The following is a 6,000-nucleotide window of genomic DNA, read 5'->3' on the forward strand; positions in this document are numbered from 1 at the left end:
TACCTGGTTTAGACTGTGTAGTGTGCATTAATGATTCTTCAAACTGATTGGTTAGGAAGATGCATGATTGCTTGTTCTTGTTCTGTCAACATGCCTTTATAGGGCACTGTACTTTTGGGCTGATTGACTACAGAACCATCCATTGTAAAGTCTAAGGGCAAACATAAAGAACAAATGGTACTGTTTGTGCATTCTTGCCTGCAAAATCTGGCCTATTATATTACGTTGCATGTTTATACACATGTAACATAGGTTACGGTCATTTAACAGTCAGACATGTTCCATGTTTGAAATGCTCTTGCAGTCATTTGTGTGACAGCTGCTTAAGATGGAGTGAGGCTGAATCTTGCAAATAAAATTTTATTGGCTTGAACTGCAATTAAATCTGAGAGCCTATTTCTTTAGGAAGTAGGAAAGTGTACAGTAACCCCATCTGTTTTTCAAATATTACAAATACATTGTAGCTTCTTGCCATAACTCTCAATCTTTTACTTTTTCAGAGTTAGTAGCTTTCTTTTCTCTAAGTTAGAAGGATCCACAATTTTGAGTGAGTGCTATTCAACTAGTCCGGCCTGTTGGACGAGATATTAAAATGACGTCCTGTCTCCCTTGTCAAATAGGAGAAAGTGAGGACTGCAGATGCTGGAGATCAGAGCTGAAAAATGTGTTGCTGGAAAAACGCAGCAGGTCAGGCAGCATCCAAGGACCAGGAAAATCGACGTTTCGGGCATAAGCCCTTCTTCAGGAATCCTTCCACCTATCGAATTCCCAACGCCCCTCCCCCAAGTCCGTCCTCCCTACCTTTTATCTTAGCCTGCTTGGCACACCCTCCTCATTCCTGAAGAAAGGCTTATGCCCGAAACGTTGATTCTCCTGCTCCTTGGATACTCCCTTGTCAAATAACTGTGATAGATCCCATAGCAACTTTCAAAGAAGAGCAGATGAGTTATTCCCAGCGTCCCTCAATCAACATTATACAGATGGATCACCTGGTTATTATCTTCTTGCTGTTATAGAACCTTACTGTGCACAAATTAGCTGTCTTGTTTCCTACATTACATTTGAGAGTACATTCCAAAAGTATTTTATTGACTGTAAAGCACTTTGAGACATTAAATGGTCATGAAAAGTACTCAATAAATATGTCTTTCTGTTTCCTTCTTCTCTTAGATATGCCATCTATCCCTAGATGAAACGTAAATCTTTTATTTAATACTGTATTTCTGAATTCAGGGACGTGATAGGACATAGTACAGGAGCTCCTGTTTGAATAGATAGTGAGAGATAATGGCCACCAGCCTGATATTTGCTGGTTGCAATGCAATTCCCCTGATTCACCTTTCTGGATTATATCAACACATTTGAGGGTGGTGGACGTGAGCCCCAATGCACTGTTTTAGTGGGCACTGGAATGTTTGTGCATTGTCCCAATCTTTCAACTCTCATTTCCTTATGTTACCAGTTCTGGCAGGTTCTCTCCACCACTATCCATGTCTTATTAACTCAAGATTCCCTTCCAAAGCTGCCAGAACCCTAGTTATCCTTTCCCAATTTTTCCAGACTCAAAAGCCTTCACAATTCTGACAATCCCTGTCCAAGTGTTACTACAGCCATTACACTTTTCTATACTTCTGGCAGATGCAGTTGTCTCAACTCACTGTGCTGTTATTCTCTCTAATCTCCACTCTCACTACCTGTCAGATCCCCAGTATCTACATTGAGCCACGTCTCACATTTCAACATGCAATCCTTCTAAAACTTCGATTCTGTTTCCATAAATTGTTACAGCCCCAAATACCTACATGTCAATCCAAGTATTTTCAATAGATTGCAACAATAACAAACTGCAGGATTCTTATCACCATGCTGCAAATTCCTTCTGTCTATCCATAACCCATTGTACACCCAATTACTCAAGGACTCACACTGTACTGCTGATGAATGTCAGAAATGGTTCCTCTTACTGCTTTAACCATCCTATCCCATGTATCCATTAGCTCCGTCATTGTAGGAAAGGATGGAAAGGACATAAGGACCAGATGAGTACTTGAGATTTGAAGTACAGTTGACGTAGAAGATTAATACCAATTTTGAACAATTGGCCTTGTTTCCACTATGTAGATTCATATAATCATGGAAACATGCCTTAGAGTGGTCTGTGAATTAAGAAATTGGTCTAAGCTCATTTGCAGATTTTGGGTTAGTTCATAAGCATTTCTATTTTTCTAGTGTTCACTAGTTTTATGCTTTTAACAAGACAAAATGTTAGTTTAATACATAATTATTACTAAAAGTTATGTAAATAACAAAGGTAAAGTTATTAGCTAAAATACAGATCCAGTTTTAAAGTAAGGATAAGTTGCATATTGAAATAAAAATGAGATTAGTCTATTCTCTCACTGAGGCCTGGTTTGCTTAAAGATACACTTTCTGAAGTGAAGAGCTTGAGAACTTGAATAGACAGAGTAGACAGAGATTCCCTTTGTCGGTGGACTGATTAGGTATAGCAACTTCAAACAATAAATTAAGGCTCAATTTCCTTGCAAGTCCTGCCAACACAACACTTGAAGCCTGTCTTTCCAGCAGAACAGGTGTAGTTTCGGTTATCATCTTCTGCAATTCTGGATACCAGGGAGAAAACCCAACTTAGTTCAGCTGAGAGTGGTAGCTAGAACAGTCTTCATGAGTCCCCGTGAGCTCTGTGCCCAAAGTAACAATGTAGAGCAGATTTTATTCAGTTCAAAATGACTGCTATCCCAAATAGCTAAATCATGCTTCCATTTTTCATTGTCATCCAAGCTTAGACCCATCCATTATCTTTTAATAAAGATCATTAACGTATTAAATGTCTCAGCTATTACCTTGAATAGATCTCATTCTGTCAGTTCTGAAGTGAGATAGGAACAGCTATTCACATCTTCGGGAAAGCTATGTTAAAGACCTTCTGTTTACCTTTGGAAATATTCTGTCAGTTTCAGAAGGTCTCTTGTGATCCTTCTGGAGATAAGTATAGTCAAGTCCCAGTTGGATCCTCAAGGAATGTCATGTTTCCTCTGGGAGCCATTTTGTAAGACTCTGAATGCCCATTTTAAGGACAGACTAGTTTCTCCTCCAAAATATATATTACAAACAGACATTTGTGGTTCCATATAAGTTCTGAATTTTCATTCCTGATATTTGCACAAAAAATTATTTTCTCCTGAATTGATTTCTGCAATGCATCAACATTTGTGGGGAAGGAATAGAATAGTGGGATTGTCCAGTAAACCCAGATAACATTCTGGGGACCTGGGTTCCAAAACCCAATATGACAGATGGTGGAATTTGAATTCAATAAAGCTGAAATTAAAAGTCCAACAAAGATCATGAAACCGACATTGATTGCGATAAAAACCCATTGGTTCACTAATGTCTCTTCAGGAAAGAGACTGTAATCAAATACGATGGATGCTGGAAATTTGAAACAAATACAAACAATGCTGGAAAAACTCCACAGGTTTAGCAACATTTTAGGACAGAGAAACAGTTAATGTTTCATGTTAGGTTCAAATTGAATTTTCGAAGAAGAGTCATACCGGACTCAAACCATGAGCTGCTTCTTTCTCCACAGACCTGTTAAGTATCTCCAACATTTTCTGTGTTTGTGCCATCCTTACCTTGTATGGTTTATTTGTGACCTACAACAATGAGGTTAACTCTTAACAGCCTCTGAAATGTCCTAGCAAGCTATGCAGTTGTATCAAATCACTATAAAGCTGCAAAAACAGGAATGAAACCAGAAAAACCATTGGCATCAACCTGGAAATGACAACAGAAGACTTAGCTCTGTTGACCCTATAATGTCTTCTTTACATCTGAAAGCTATTATCAAAACTTGGTGAGCTGTCACACAGAATAATCAAGCATAGTTTGACATAGTCATACTCCAGGATTGTACCTTACACACAGACAAAACCATCACCATTCCGAGATGTGTCCTGTCTCACTGCAGGACAGACCCGGATGAAGTGGTACCACAGCAGGAATCAGTCAGGTGGGACAAACATCAAACAAATCTAGCAACTCAACATTGAGTAACCATGAGGGACAGTGAGCCACCAACTGTAGCAGAACTCTAGCACAATCAGCAACCTCATGACATAGCATATCTCTCTATCTACCATTCCCAGCAAGCCAGGAAATGAACCCTGGCTCAATGAAGGCTTGCACTAGGCTGATCTAAAAATGACATGTCAACTATTGTGTGTGCTTTGCACACTCTGACCAGTTTATGCATTAAAAACACTTTGCCCAAGCGAGAAACCAAAGAACCACAGATGCTGGAATTCAAAGATAAAAACAGAAATTGCTGGAAAAACACAGCTGTCTGACAGAATATGTGGAGAGAAAGCAGAGTTAACAATTCAAGTCCAGGCCCTTTTTCAGAACTTTGCCCAACCATTCTTGCTGGTGAGTCAGACAAAGGGACATAGAGTTCAATTTATGGTTTAACTCGATTTTATTAGGGAAATATTCTTTATTAAAAATATTATGTGAGCATTTCCCCAAATTCCCACAATATTTACTCTCTACCTAGCTCTACCTGTCTGAAAAAGCATATTACCTGGAACAAGCTACATAATGGACGCCCCTTCCTCACTGACGTAGGGTTGGCTCTCTTGCAGGTCGGGGCAGATCTTTTCTCTCTCCCATTCTCTTTCTCTACAGGTGGTCGGAGCAAAGCTGCTAGGCCCAGTCGAATCTTCGCTGTGTCTTCTCTACATCTTCAGTGAGACCATAACTTCCAGGTGAGTGATCTTTTCACTCCGCTCCCCCCTCTCCACGCCCCCCACCTTGCTCAAGAACATTCTGTGGTCTTTGGCCAATTAGGTCATGAGCTGGGTTTAAATCATCCAATCGGGTTGTGCCAACCCTTTTCACTGTTGCCTTGCGGGAGGTGTAAAGTGCACATACTCAAGCAGTCAACGTGCAAAAACATCTGATTGACATTTCTCCAATACATAACTCTCAATCCAGTTGAAACCGGTTACCACCTGAACCTTTGTGACCTCTTCCAGCTTGGTTTCCATTGTGCTCATTAGCCGATAGCCACTGGCTACTGTTTAACTTAATTTGGCCAGTTTTCTGTCAGGCCTGGGTTTCTCTAGCTATGGGGTAAAAACAATGACTGCAGATGCTGGAAACCAGATTCTGGATTAGAGGTGCTGGAAGAGCACAGCAATTCAGGCAGCAGCCAACGAGCAGCAAAATCGACGTTTCAGGCAAAAGCCCTTCATCAGGAATAAAGGCAGAGAGCCTGAAGCATGGAGAGATAAGCTAGAGGAGGGTGGGGGTGGGGAGAAAGTAGCATAGAGTACAATAGGTGAGTGGGGGAGGAGATGAAGGTGATAGGTCAGGGAGGAGAGGGTGGAGTGGATAGGTGGAAAAGGAGATAGGCAGGTCGGACAAGTCCGGACAAGTCAAGGGGACAGTGCGGGCTGGAAGTTTGAAACTAGGATGAGGTGGGGGAAGGGGAAATGAGGAAGCTGTTGAAGTCCACATTGATGCCCTGGGGTTGAAGTGTTCCGAGGCGGAAGATGAGGCGTTCTTCCTCCAGGCGTCTGGTGGTGAGGGAGCGGCGGTGAAGGAGGCCCAGGACCTCCATGTCCTTGGCAGAGTGGGAGGGGGAGTTGAAATGTTGGGCCACGGGGCAGTTTGGTTGATTGGTGCGGGTGTCTCGGAGATGTTCCCTAAAGCGCTCTGCTAGGAGGCGCCCAGTCTCCCCAATGTAGAGGAGACCGCATCGGGAGCAACGGATACAATAAATGATATTAGTGGATGTGCAATTAAAACTTTGATGGATGTGGAAGGCTCCTTTAGGGCCTTGGATAGAGGTGAGGGAGGAGGTATGGGCACAGGTTTTACAGTTCCTGCGGTGGCAGGGGAAAGTGCCAGGATGGGAGGGTGGGTCGTAGGGGGGCGTGGACCTGACCAGGTAGTCACGGAGGGAACGGTCTTTGC

This window comes from Chiloscyllium plagiosum, unplaced genomic scaffold, assembly GCF_037043375.1.
Source record: "Chiloscyllium plagiosum isolate Xiang-an unplaced genomic scaffold, Cpla_swu_hap1 HiC_scaffold_1, whole genome shotgun sequence".
Classification (NCBI taxonomy): domain Eukaryota; kingdom Metazoa; phylum Chordata; class Chondrichthyes; order Orectolobiformes; family Hemiscylliidae; genus Chiloscyllium; species Chiloscyllium plagiosum.